Source organism: Scomber scombrus, chromosome 9 (assembly GCF_963691925.1).
Source record: "Scomber scombrus chromosome 9, fScoSco1.1, whole genome shotgun sequence".
Classification (NCBI taxonomy): Eukaryota; Metazoa; Chordata; class Actinopteri; order Scombriformes; family Scombridae; genus Scomber; species Scomber scombrus.
This window is the reverse complement of record NC_084978.1, coordinates 10,812,328-10,825,969: the sequence shown is the minus strand read 5'-3', so window position 1 is coordinate 10,825,969 and position 13,642 is coordinate 10,812,328. Positions and strand designations below refer to the sequence as shown.

Below are 13,642 nucleotides of genomic sequence, written 5' to 3'. Positions count from 1 at the left end.
TTATTTGTACCATTTTTTGGCAGTATTGGCAAAGGTGTATCCTGTTTGTGTTCTACCTTGGAGCGATAAGCAGTTTAAATCACTTAGTGTGATAGGTGGCAACGAAGGGAACTTAAGGAATGGATCTGGCCGTCTTGCTGTGAGATGTTGATCAGATCTCCCTCTTCACTCTTCCCTGGTTCCCTAGAGTGAAATCATGCCTGTGGCTATTTTTACTGCAGTCTGCCACCGCAGCCTGTCCCCTGGGGGACTCTAATAGGGGCTCTAGCCCCTCACACCAACTTATCGCCTATCCCTGATTTCATCTCCTGACCGACCATGAGCCTCTCCACACAACTATCCGTGCACTATCTTCTCTCATGGTACCTCTCCTGTTTTGATAACGGAGTGTTTCACTTAAATCCAAGCATCTCTGCTCCCAAATTGAATTAGCCATGTCTGTGCACTTTCTTGAATGCCCTTTCTGAGAGGAAAGGTCCTCACTCTATAGGTTTGATCAATGGTGGGAATCAAGTCTGTTGTCAATACCCTGAGGCTAGGGTGCCTCTCGTGAAAAAGGGAAAAAACTGTAAAGCACTCAGCAGTGTTTCTTGTGTTTGTCTCAAGCATCATAAGGAAAAGAAAGAATTACTGTAAAGAGTAATTTAACAAGTGTGTAGGCGTTTCCATATGCTAGGCGCTCACACATAAGACAGCATTTAACCTGATTTTTGCTTCCTTTTGTCTGAGATTTATTAAGGCTGACTTTGCACATTGGGTGGTATAAGAGTAATAGCCTACTAAGACATTAACAATCTGCTCCCAAAGAAGAGCACTTAAATTTGTGTAATTTAAAAAAAAAAAAAAACCTCCCTGGTGGTGGCTCGCAGGCAGGCAAGGAAGCTGCTATGCCCCCCTGATGTCAGTATTGATTCCCAGGCTCCTTCGAGAACTATAGGCTTGAGTGAGAAGAAATGGAGAAGTGTAGATATACTGCAGAATGGCTTTCCCTCACTGTCTGGAGTTCCTCCCCAGAGAGTGGCAGAAAGAAGCTGGCTGGCCATGACCTGAAACACTTCACTTCCTCCTTCCTCCTTTCTCCCTTTCTCCCCATCTCACCTGATCGAGTTTTGGTGCCAGGAAGCAGGCTAAAGTAAGATTTAATAAGATCTATTTTGGTTCTTGCTGTATTTAAAGTAGGCACCACTAGGAAAGCACTGACAAGCATATATTTTTCATTCGCTATCTGTGTTATGTTCTATTTATGTGTTTTCATTATTGTTAATGGTAGTTTCCCTTCGAAGCATAAAGAAGAGAACTGCTATAATTATATAGCATATTTTTAAATCATAATATTAACTGTGCTATTTTTTGGGATGTAGAAGCATTGACGTACAGGAAGGAGTCAAATAATACAAACTGCATGTATGCGTGTTCTCTCAGTTAGCTTCCTGGAGTGTTTGATCTACATCTGCATCTTCATCTCCAGTGTATACTCGTGTTATAAATTTAATAATAATACATTCATAATAAGAAAGGGAATTTGTTATTTTATTTTACGATGTGGTAGTGAATTTTTGATTTAGTCTAATGTGGTGGAAATCACAGATGTTTCCTCCTTCCAAGTTGTGTTTGTCTTGATATCCACAGCACACACTAGAAGAATGCAATTACTGTAAATTTTGTGCAGTTATTTTGGAGTAGCTGCAGCTTTGTTACAGTGGGACATTTGTGTATGTGTTTCGTATGTCTCAGTTTAACCTACTTCTCTGAAGTCTGTCACCCAGGACAATATTTTCTACCACTGTATCCCTCCTAAGATATCAGATGTTGAGCTGCCGTTGTGCAAGCAAGCATGGTGATGAAAATGAAACCACATACACATGGAACAAACAGAGATAAAGAGATAGAAAGCGGAGACTGTGCTTGATTTGCTGAGGTTTTAGTACCAGTGTTTGCAATGAGCTTAGGTAGCACTCTAATCTGTGTTGCACAGCTAAGTGTTGGAACAATGACAGTATGAAATACAATGCTGTATATTTTGGGTTGACATTTCCTTTGGTACACATGAGATAGCAGAGTCTAGGCAGACATACCTTTTTTAACTTTTCCCTGGGATTAAAAAAAGGATGTTGGTTCCTTGAAGCATGACAGATGGAAGAACAACAACAGCTAAAAGTCATGCATTTGATGCTTGAGCAACCCTGAGAAAGTTAAGTGAAGCTCTGTTGTCTTGACTGTTGGGCACTGTGATGAATGAGTCAGCCTGCATTTGTGTGTGTCTGTTTGTGTGTGTGTGTTAGAAAGAGAGAGAGAGGGAGAAAGGGAAAGAGTAATTTACAATGCATTTGTAGGTGAGTGCATGTGCCTCTGTTTCACTGTGACTCTTGTCAGCTTTTTCCCCAAGATTAATTTCAGCAGGCCATGGTCACTGCAAGGTATTTTAAATGTAATATGTGCCCTAAAGCAGCAGAGTTTTAATTAAACCTTCAACAATAAATTATGTTTTGTTTTTTTTAACTCTGCATGATTAGTGTTCCTAATTTGTTTAGGCTTCAGAAATTTCAGGATTTGCCCATTAAAAAGTCTGATACATTTCTGGTTCACAGAATTTGTGAAAATCTGTCATCTTCATCAGTCATCTGATGTGCTTACCTTTTAGCGGAGATCATTCCGTGAAATAATATGTCAAGAAATTCACTTGCACCCATCAGTAGCAGTTATGAAATACAGAAAGAGAGGAAGGAAGGAAGGAAGAAAAAAGGAAAGAGAGAAAGTAGAGCTTAGTGGAAGCACTTCATTTGGCTTTATTGATACATTTTTCTCTTTCCATTACTGTAATGTATGCAAATGACTGAATGGGGTGTTTGTTCAGCAGTTTAGTGATCTCTATCTGTCAGAATAAATGGGAGCCCACAAAGGCTGTAGAGTTGAGGCACAAGCCCCCAGAGAGCCCTATTTCACCAGAGAGGCAATGGCTATCACACGCACGCACATGCACTCGTACACACACACACACACACACACACACATTTCTAGTTGCTGGTGGGTATGATAGAGTAGAGCTGGGGGCTACGAGCAGGACTCTGCATACTGGAATATTAATAGTAGTGAGGAGACTTGATGGGGATGATGAAAGGGTGGACTGAACCTTGATGGATGTATGGACATGTCCAATACATTTCGCCTTGCTGTAGTCAAAGCCTTAACCCAGCCCCCTGATATTTAGCTTCACCTTTTATTTCCCAGAACGCCAGAGTCAAAGCACATCATTCTCGCCAATCTTCACACATTGAGTGACACGGTACTGTCTTCTGGGACGAGTCTTTTCATGGCTGTAGATTGGTGTAACATTTAAACAGTTCTTTTTTTTTTGTTGTTTTTGTTTTGTTTGTTTTTTCCCTCTGAACAGTCAAATACAATTAAAACTAATAATTAAATAATTAGTAATTTCTAAAAACATCCTGAAAGGTTAGCCTCCTTATACCCTCGCGCTAACCTCACAGCAGCTAGAGTGCTGTTTCCATGTGAACACCAAAGAGACACCTCACCAAAAAAATATAGTTGTTGTACCTTTACAATTTCCCAAAGGTGATCTGCTTGTTTAACAATTGCTTTTCATTGCTTACCATCCTTTGTTTTTAAATATGTGTATGATTGTGTGTGGAATAATGTTACATGGTCATTGTGTTTCTCCAGTGTGTCCTTGCAGCTGTTGGATTTTTCCACAAGGCTGAGTGAATGGAGCTGAAAGGCTTGAAGCCACTGCTCATGGCCATGTATTTAGTTTGAAAATAGTCTTAATTTATCCAGAATTCCTTCTTAAAATAGTGAGGGAATAGATAGTTTTGCCCATCTGATTATCTTAGATGTCTATGTGAAGTGTATTTGTTGTTAAACTACAGTCAAAGTATGTCTTAAACCTGCCCCTGACCACGGAGAGGATTATTTTTTCTTACAGTGAGCATCATGTTTAATTACCCTGGAATAAAGGGAATTTTAGTCCAGTAGTTCCAGCATATTGACCCACCTCTGTCAGATTTCTTGCCAACATAACAAAGCAGTCACACAGATCCAGTATTTATTGATACTGGGTATGGATCAGGACTTCTCATGTCTTGTCATCCTACAATCCCACATCTCTAACAATACTAGCTTGTTACTCCAACCTGGTCCACCCACACAGGTTCAGTCTGGACACATTTTATCTCGGGCCTCAGGGCTAGCCTGCAATACCACCTCTGTGGCTTGAAAATCGACAGATGCAAAGAGTTACCACCTTTTGTTGTTCTCAGAGACTTCAGTCTGATTTAGTTCACACTTCAAAGGAAGAGGTTCACTACAATGTGTTTATGGATGGCCCTTGTCAAACAGCAACGGTCCCAGACTATGTTGGCTTCTGGCAAGGTTTGTGTTCAGGTGCAGCATTCACTTGTATTGGCACCAGACACTTAAGGTCAAATAAATGGTTGTTAGTGAAACAATTGTTCTGTTTAGCAGAATGCTGAGTGTAAACTGCAGAAACCCCCCCCCCCCCCCTATTAAAGGCTTGTTTTGTCTGTAGAAACAAGGTGCTGTTTGGAGAAGCTATTCCACTTTAGTACACTGTTATGTGTTTGAATGAGACGTAAGTCAGATTATTTACAGAATCATCTCTTTTTTTATTTCTGTATGTTTGTATATAATAAAACTGGGTTAAAACATGCTGGTGGCACTCTCAGTAGCTCCTTCTAATTTTTAAAGCACTAATACACAGAGATACACAAACACCCCCACCCCCTTGCAACACAAACACACACATAAGCTCACTCTCTTAATCCCCACCTTCCTTCAAGCCCCCCCACCCCCAACCTGAGTGTTTTTCTCAACTAATGAAATTCACTGTAAACTGTGTGGCCAATTAACTGAAGCACAGATAAACCATGGAGCCTTTTAATTATCCAAAATTCTGTAGAAATCCTTGTAAATAAGCAGAGGTGCTTAAAACAGGCTCTTTGCCTGCCTGAGTTCTGTGTTTGTATCTCACATCTCAATGGAAGTGTCCAGACTTGGATAAAGCAAGTGAAAATTGCAATCACCACAACAGAAATAATCTTTCATGTAGCATTCTGTCACAGGAGATATTAAGATTTTAATTAACACATTTTAATAGGTGATTGTCAGAATAAACATTTGCTAAAATTAACATTTTTAAGTCAAATAATGTGTATTGCAGATTAAAAAAAACACAAAATGTAAATGAAAAGGGTTGTGAAGATTATGATTATGTTGATTATTTACTCTGCTGTTGTATTACCCTTGATGACAAATATGAAATGTGTTGCATTTATACATAGTTTGTAATTACCTCAAGTAAAGCATGAACTGGCATTGTTGCAGAGTGAGTCAATTCATTTGACTTCCAAAAGTACCCTTTGACTAACATCTGTATTTACAGCTTTAGAACCCTTTGTCTAACCTACTGTACCTACAGTATATCCTGTCATACTATCATACAGTACTGCTCTCACACTGCTCTGCCAAAATTCAGAGGCCACTCCATTCTGCTGTAGTATACAGCACACATCTCTTCTTTTTTATTACTGTTGCACCATAGCTGTACTAACGATTATACTTATTTTTGATTAAACTATCAATTAATCAATTTGCTCCATACAAAAATGAAAAAGAGTCCTCATCTAAATTTGTTAGAGCCCAAGGTCATCTTTGAGTAGCTTGCTGTGTCCAACCAATAGTTCAAAGCCAAAAATGATTCACAGTTAGTACAAATCCTCACATTGTGCGCCCATCTACTGTTTGACATTTTTGACGATAAATGACATTTAATTGGTCATTAAAATAGTGGCTGGTTAATCGACTAATCAAATAATCAACAAATTGCTTAAGCTTTATCACATATACAACAAGTACCAATCAAGTTAGAACTCAGTACAGTAAATACATTCACAGAACAAACTTCACATAGATATTTGAATGTAGAACATTTGGCTTTTTAACCTCATTACACTTGATCAATAATATTGCAGTTTCAGCAGGTATTGCTATTACATATCACATTTTCAAACTTCAATTCTACTTTGGCTAAGACAGCTCTGTCCGACCATATATTTTCAACTGATTGATTTCACAGAATACACATGTACTGCTTTGTACCACAAGAAAATAATATGTTGCCATCACCTTCTTTGCAGTCCGTCGTATTCACTGCCAGATAGAAGACCGTCTCGGTGCCCTCTGGTCATATGAGTGAATTCCCTAGAAGTTCACCAATCAGTATCTTGTTAAGCTGTGACACTCGGCCTGATGTGGCAGCTCCATTAACCAGTAGAGTAAGCTGGCTGACAAGCCGCCTGGACTGTAGCTCCCAGGAGTAGGAAGTAGAAGTACAGGAGGTTCACCCATGATGTACACTGGATCTACCTCTTTGCTCCTGAGTGAACAACTGTCATATTCCACTGATAAAGCCTCCATGCCCTGCCAGTCCAGGAGGGTGTCCTTTGGGATCTAATGTGTCCATGTGGGATTATGGTCTGCTCCTTTGCAACCTAAAATGCTTCCTTACGCTCACCTCCTGTATATATTCTCATTGTGGTCGATAAACAAACAGTACATTTGTCTATATATGAATAAGGAGCAGATACAATGTATGTAAAAGGATATAATATCTGATTAGAAAATTATTTGTTTAGTTAATCTGTTTCATCTGTGTGTCTTTATGTGTTAGCTGCTATATAGCTTTGCCTCTACTGGCCCAGGTCTCCACTGATTATTTCTGCTCTACAGAAAGTCGGGCTAAGGACCCAGTGGCAGCAGCACCAATCTGCACCTCATTACTTCCCCAAAAGGCCTGGGCTTAGTGCAGGGTAATAGACAGAGGCCCAGCCGCCCTCATTTGTCATGGGCTCCTGGGTTTGATGCAAAGCCCCCCTTGAGCACTTGTTGCTGAGCTCTAATCCTGCAGTAGACACCAGCCACACTTCTCTGCCTAGCCATCCCCTCTCTCCACCGTCATGGCTCATGATTTCACTTTCATTTGATGTTTTAATGAAATCCCTGAGACTCAGTTGAATGGCGGGCCCATTGTTGGCAAATTATTCTATCAAATGCAAGTGGAAGGGAAACGTGACTGGAGTTATTTGTCTAGTAAATATGAGCCACCAAGGGTTTATGGTGTTTTTCAGCATGTGAATCCAGAATAAAACAGAAGATGATTAGAGTTAAATGACACAGGTTGAATCACAAAATGCATTTAGCCTAAATGGCACATAGAATACTTTCATCATGGTCTTGATAGCCCAATGTAATACTCATTCATACAATTTTTATAATAACTAATAATAATGCTAGTGCTGATATAGCAGAAGTTAATTGTAAAGTGAGTTTTGTGAAATGTACTCAGTGTTGGTAAATAGGTAGTGTGCAGAGCAGACATTTGTACAATGTTTGACATTTATTCTTTTACAGACCAGTATATTACCTAGCTGTACCATTTGTTGTGCCTTTTTGCAAATAAGTGCTATGATGCAGCACCCAAAAGGCTGGGGAAAGCTCCTTGATGAAAAGGCCTGAGTATCATTAGCTGAGGTTGCTGTGTGTGCCAGTTGAAAGCCTCTCTAAAATGTAAATCAAACTAATGCCCCAACACTTCCTCTCCTTTCTCCACAGTTGTGTTATTATTTCTTGCTGATGCTGTTGAGGGAATTCGGTGGTGCTCTGCTGTTTGCTTTTGATTTCCAACTTAACTCTGTGGTGCCTATTCTTCCTATTACCTGACAGGACCCAGGGATCACTGTGTCTGCATGACTCCAGGCCATTTTTCCAGTAGCCTGCTCATATACATGGCCCCACAAACGATTAGCAAAACTTATTGACTGCATTTGAATGTTTTGGAGCAATTAGATGTTTCATTATGTAAATAAACCGCACTAATTGCCTCACATTTGCTAATTGATTATAAGATACGGTAAATGGTCGACATTGGGGTTGACTCCTTTAAAAAGATTTGGTCCTCAACAGTTTGAACCATGTACTTTGTGAATAAATTAATGATGGCAAATAACACAGTGGGCCAATTCCTCAGCATGTCACTGCACACTTAGCTCTGCAAATTTGAGGCACAATAGAAAAGTCTGAGGAGAAAGAGATCTCTAATTAAAATGAATCTGTGACAGTCAGAAACACTAACAGTTACAAACGGCAATCTGATGGTAGTCAACAGGGGATTCTCCATTAATTGGCAAAATGAGGCTCATCAATCACACAGAGGGGTAATGCTGCACAGACAGTATCCTGTCAGAGTCACCCACTGTGGGGGGAGCAGCATGATGCGTGTCTCAGGGACAGAGTCATGTAGAGAGGAAACAGTTTATTCTCATCTCTCTCTCTCTCTCTCTCTCTCTCTCTCTCTCTCTCTCTCTCTCTCTCTCTCTCTCTCTCTCTCTCTCTCTATCTCGCTCTCTCTCTCAATCTCTCTCTCTCTCTCTCTCATACAGACTCTGTTTCTCACCACATGTGGCTCTCAGTAGACATCTCTCCAACTCATTCTGACAGGCTTTGTTTTTCCTTGTCGCATTTCAAATGGGGATTGGCTGGCATTCTCTGCCAGTCAAGACAGAGACAGAATTGTCAAAACACACTGTTGAATTTCAGCTTTTAGAGGATATTCTTTGCTGATGACATGTGGTGAGAGGCAGCTTGTAACTCCATACTCCTTCTCTTCATTCAAGCACTCACGGAAATACTGGTAATGTTGATTTTCTATTCAGAAGACTGTGATAATTTTATTGGATTAAAAATAACTTTTCCTACGAAATACTGACAACCATGTCTGAACGAATTGGTAGTGACTTCTGACTGTTTCCCTGTGTTATCAAACTATCAAAAATATCACAGTATATAGGAGCAATGCAGAAACATTATAAAAGTTAATATTATCTTTGTTTTTTTAAAGTGAGAAATGTGCTGTGATGATTGAGCATGCCAAACAAATGACAAGGCACATAACATCCCACGTCAAAAAATAGACGCAAGCAATAATTGACTGTTTCATCAATTGAACCAATCAATATACTGCTCCTATAGTCATTCATGTCATTTGCTAGGTTTGAGCAATTTACAGGCAAAGCAAGACCTCCAATAGTTGTTTCTCTATATCATACATCTATATGTGACACAGAGGCTATAATTGTATCTGATGGGTGCACTCACTCGCACATGTTTTGTATGTTGATATCCTCATTACCTTTTCTTCCAATGGCTCAAACCAATAATATGTCAGGCATGTCACGGCAAATTGAGTATTCACAACTATCTTTATAGGTTTCACAGACAGGGCTCATAGACTGTGAGTCAAAACAACAGTCATGCCTGTGTGGTTTTTTTATTGACAATTAACCTTCAATTAGCAGCATGGATAGATAGTGTGACCTCCAGAAGTGCTAGTGGTTGTGTTGATGATGGCTTCTCCATGAATGTGATTACATGAGATGAGCATGTTTGTTGTGAAGAGGGACCTCTGGCTGGTGCACTGACACTCACGGTGACAGACGGGGAGCGCCATTTAGTTCATTGCTGTTAGCTGCAACAGTAGTGACATGAAAAATAAAACTGGATTAGTAGAATAAATGTTTCTAATCCATTTTTGCCCTGTCTCTCTTTTCTCTCTCTCTTTCTCTCACTGACACACACACACACACACACACACACACACACACACACATACATACAGGCTGTATACTGTCCGTGAGTCTAAGCCCCTGTCATTTAACAGCAACAGGGATGTGTGAGACACATCTGCTACCTGAACCAGCAGCTGACCTTGAATTGACTTTCTGTGATGAAGACTTATGGTTGATCCCTGGGCTTTTTGCCGTGATGCTTTGCAGCTTTCCATCCTAACCTAAGAACATAGTTATAAACCATTGAGACTATATATGTCTTTCCCTCTTTCACTCCTTTTCTTTTTTACTTTTCTGTGCCATGACTTTCAAGGGTATCTGTGCAGTTAGTAAGAGCATACAGATGTTGGGGGAAAAAAGCACTTTTTGCACGTTTCCATCTGCTTCTCAAATGTCAGATGGTTATCTGAATGTAGGAAATTCTAAATTTCTAAAAACAGATATGTATTCTGTAAATAAATAAAAAAATAACTCTAGTCTAGTCAGTACCTTAATTTAATCCCAAAGTAAAACACCTTTAAATTCATGCTTAAAATTGTGTTGTATAGCAAGAACAACTAATGTTGCTAACTTGAAAATACATTTTAAATTAATTTACTTTCAACTTAAAGGTGCAGTGTGTAGAATTTAGTGGCGTTAAGAGGAACAGACTTGGCAGAAATAGGATTTAATATATGTGTGTATTTTAATTAGTATATAATCCCAATAAATGAGAATCATGTTTTCGTTACCTTTGAATTAGCTGTTTTATATCTACATAGGGAGTGGGTCCTCTGCAGGGAGGCTGCCGTGTTGCACTTCCATGTTTCTACAGTAGCCCAGAACCACTTTGGGTTCTCCTACATGCTTGGAAGGGGACTGCTATGCTAGCTCACTGCTACCAATCAATTTCCATATATTATATACATTTTGGATTAATTCAGTCCCTTCAGTGCAACAATGAGGAAATGTTCTGAATAAGTTACAGTTCTGTTTTGCTCCTATGACTAGCATGTTCTCCATAGCAACCCTGCTGGGGTTGAAAGGTACAACAGCATTTACAGCCAGCATACCAAAGTGATAGACACACATGACTTATCTGAAACAAAGTTGAAATAGTAAAAAATAATTGATTAAGACTGTCTAAATATGTTTGTTTCTATTTTTCTAAACATGTTTAAACAGCCTTAACACAGTGACAGTGGTGCTATCTGTAACAAGTATTCAAAGACAATTCCATCCAACTATCTACATGCCAAACTGTCACGGAACAGGTAAAGATGTGAAAACACACATGGTGTAGGTAGGAACAGGCATTAACTGGACGATGAACCAATGATTGGCACTTCCACAGCAACACATGGTTATCATGATCTGAGCACCATCCTACTGCAGATGTCCATGTTTTATTGTAAAAATGCAGTCAAATAAGATGTCTAACAGATCATGGCACCAATCACTGTGATTGAAATCTGGTTGGAAAGCTTTCTACATTGTTTCTAGAGGCAAGTTAAAATGTGATGTAGCTAAATAAAGAAAATAATATGAGTAATTTGAATGACTGACTGCAGGTTTTATATGCTCTGTGGGAATGCACTCTTGGGGCATGTTTGTGATGGATAGTGCAGCAGAGGTTACGATGCCTCAGGCCTGTTTGATCCAGTGGTCATATTTGTAAATCCTTGTGAGCTCATGATGCTCCATATGAAATATAATTATATTTGCATACGCTCCATTGCCCTATTCCTCCAGTTTGTATGTCCAAATTAGATCTTAAAGGCTCCTTTAAATAGTTAAATTGTTCATTTTCACATTGTCTTTTTTTTTTCCTTTTGTTTTTGTATGTCATTATTGAATCAGTGTCTGCTTCCCTTACCCTCCCCGACTCGTATCCTATTGTGGGAATTAGCAAAAAACAACAAAAAAAACATTAATGAAATTTTTAATATGGACACAAATGATCTGACTCAATGTTATGCAAACTGATACTAAAAACATATTTATGATGAAACATGGTCCATGATAAGTATAAGAGGTAGTCAAAGGATGTGGTAGTCAGCTGCATCAAAATATGATACTGGACCCTGATACCCTGATGCAGCAAAAATTATTAAAAATTCAATTAAAAAAGCATGTATTTTATTTTAGTTAATTTTGGTATCATATTTAAAGTCAGAAGTCATACAGATTAAGACATTATAAATATATGACAGTAAAAGTGTCAATGTTCAGTTTCATTGTCTTTATTTTCCCTCCTTTATGGTTTATAAACTTTATGGTTGAGACTCAAGGTTCTCATCAACACAGATACTTATTTTTTATCTTTAGGCTTTAAAGCTTGGATTCAGAATATCGTCCATTAGTCTATGTTTTACTGCTCTAATGAGTCTGAAACAGTGCAATTTAGATTAATGTTAAATGGTAAATATTTAAATGTGTCTGTAACATGGCTTCTTGCAGCGCCTTACAGCTGTCCTTTCATGTTGTATCTCTATGTATTTTTGAATCATAATAACCAATAATCAATAGTCCTTACAAAAGATTTGTCCAATGAAAGTGACAGTTATGTCATATGTGGCAATTATGCAGGTAACAACCCACAAACAAAATGTATCAAAAGAAAATATAAAGTACAGTTCTCATTGCTTGGTTTGCTCCCGTAGCAGCAAACAAGCTCACAAGCCAAAATCTAGACAATAGATTGTGTCTGACCAATAAGGCCATGTTCTAACAAATGACATTATTGTGTTCAATGGCAACAGAGAGCATACCATCCTCCCCTTTTTGTGCATACCATGGAGACTTTAGAGAACCTTAAAAAACATCAAAATAATTGCAATCATCGCTCCAATTTAGCATTGCCATGGCTTGGATTGCCATAGCTACGAATGAAGCTTCTGAGCTTTGAAGCATTCAGGTCAACTTAGTTTAAGCCTCACAGCAATATTATCATCATTAATGTTGATTACAGAACTGAGTGCTGTGTTTTCTAACAATGCAATTATTTGAAATACAAGATATTACAGGAGTTCTCAGTATTAAGATTATACAGTATTTTATCCACTGGTGTTTTATCTAAGGTTAAACATAATGAGAACAAGGTAAATAATCTTGTTTTCATTTTCATGTAAAATGCCCAACTAATGTGACCATAATGTTATAATAATTTCAAAACCAATAAGATTGAAATTGAGCCACTAACTGTTTTTCTGTAATTGTGCTCTATTTAAATACTCACATATCACAGGTATGCTGTACTTTACAATCATTAATACAAACATTATTAGTACAACAATGCAATATCTGAACTCCACTGTCTTTAACCTTGTTCCTTTATTCACTAATTGTAATAAATAAACTACAGCTCTGTTTGCTGCTGCAGTTTGAATCAGATGCAATATTGAGAATTGAATCCATCATTTGTTTACAATGATCATATCACCTTGCTAACTCCATATATGTGTGTATTAGTATATTTATGAAGTGTTCATTACTCATTATTGTAGAGGGATAAGTATCATGAGGCATTATGATGGTATCACTGGTGCGAGTGAAAAAAGAGGGAGAGAAGGGGTTGCACAGTGCTTATCACAGGAGTTTGTATGATGAGAGAATGACAGTCATTGTGTTTGTTTGTTTTGTGTGTGTATGTGAGGGGAGATGTTTCAGGGGAGTATATGAATGTGTATACACGAGATAGCTGCAAGGCAGTACAGAATGATAGCTGTGAATGAGGCATTTTCCATTGAAGTGATTAAAATGATTGAGGACAGTGGCGAACACATTCATCTCTGAGCAAGGTGATGAGGGACATTCTGTATGTGTGAGTGTCTGAGAGAAAGTGGCTGTGTGCACTCATGTATGTGTGATTGTGTGTGTGTTTATTTGTCACAAATGTAGAACAAGTTGTGAAATGGGACTGGCATGGAGACTGCCAGAGCGATGTGGAGCGATGCCCACAGGAGTGCCATGTCTTTTTACTGTACATCTGAACAGACAGCCAAATA

General features: G+C 38.6%; 1 protein-coding gene across 2 annotated transcripts in view; it reads left to right on the top strand.

Annotated features, from left to right (window-relative positions):
- diaph2 (diaphanous-related formin 2) overlaps positions 1-13,642 on the top strand; it is a 367,046-nt gene that overhangs the window by 265,987 nt on the left and 87,417 nt on the right. The gene's annotated exons all lie outside the window — the stretch shown is intronic.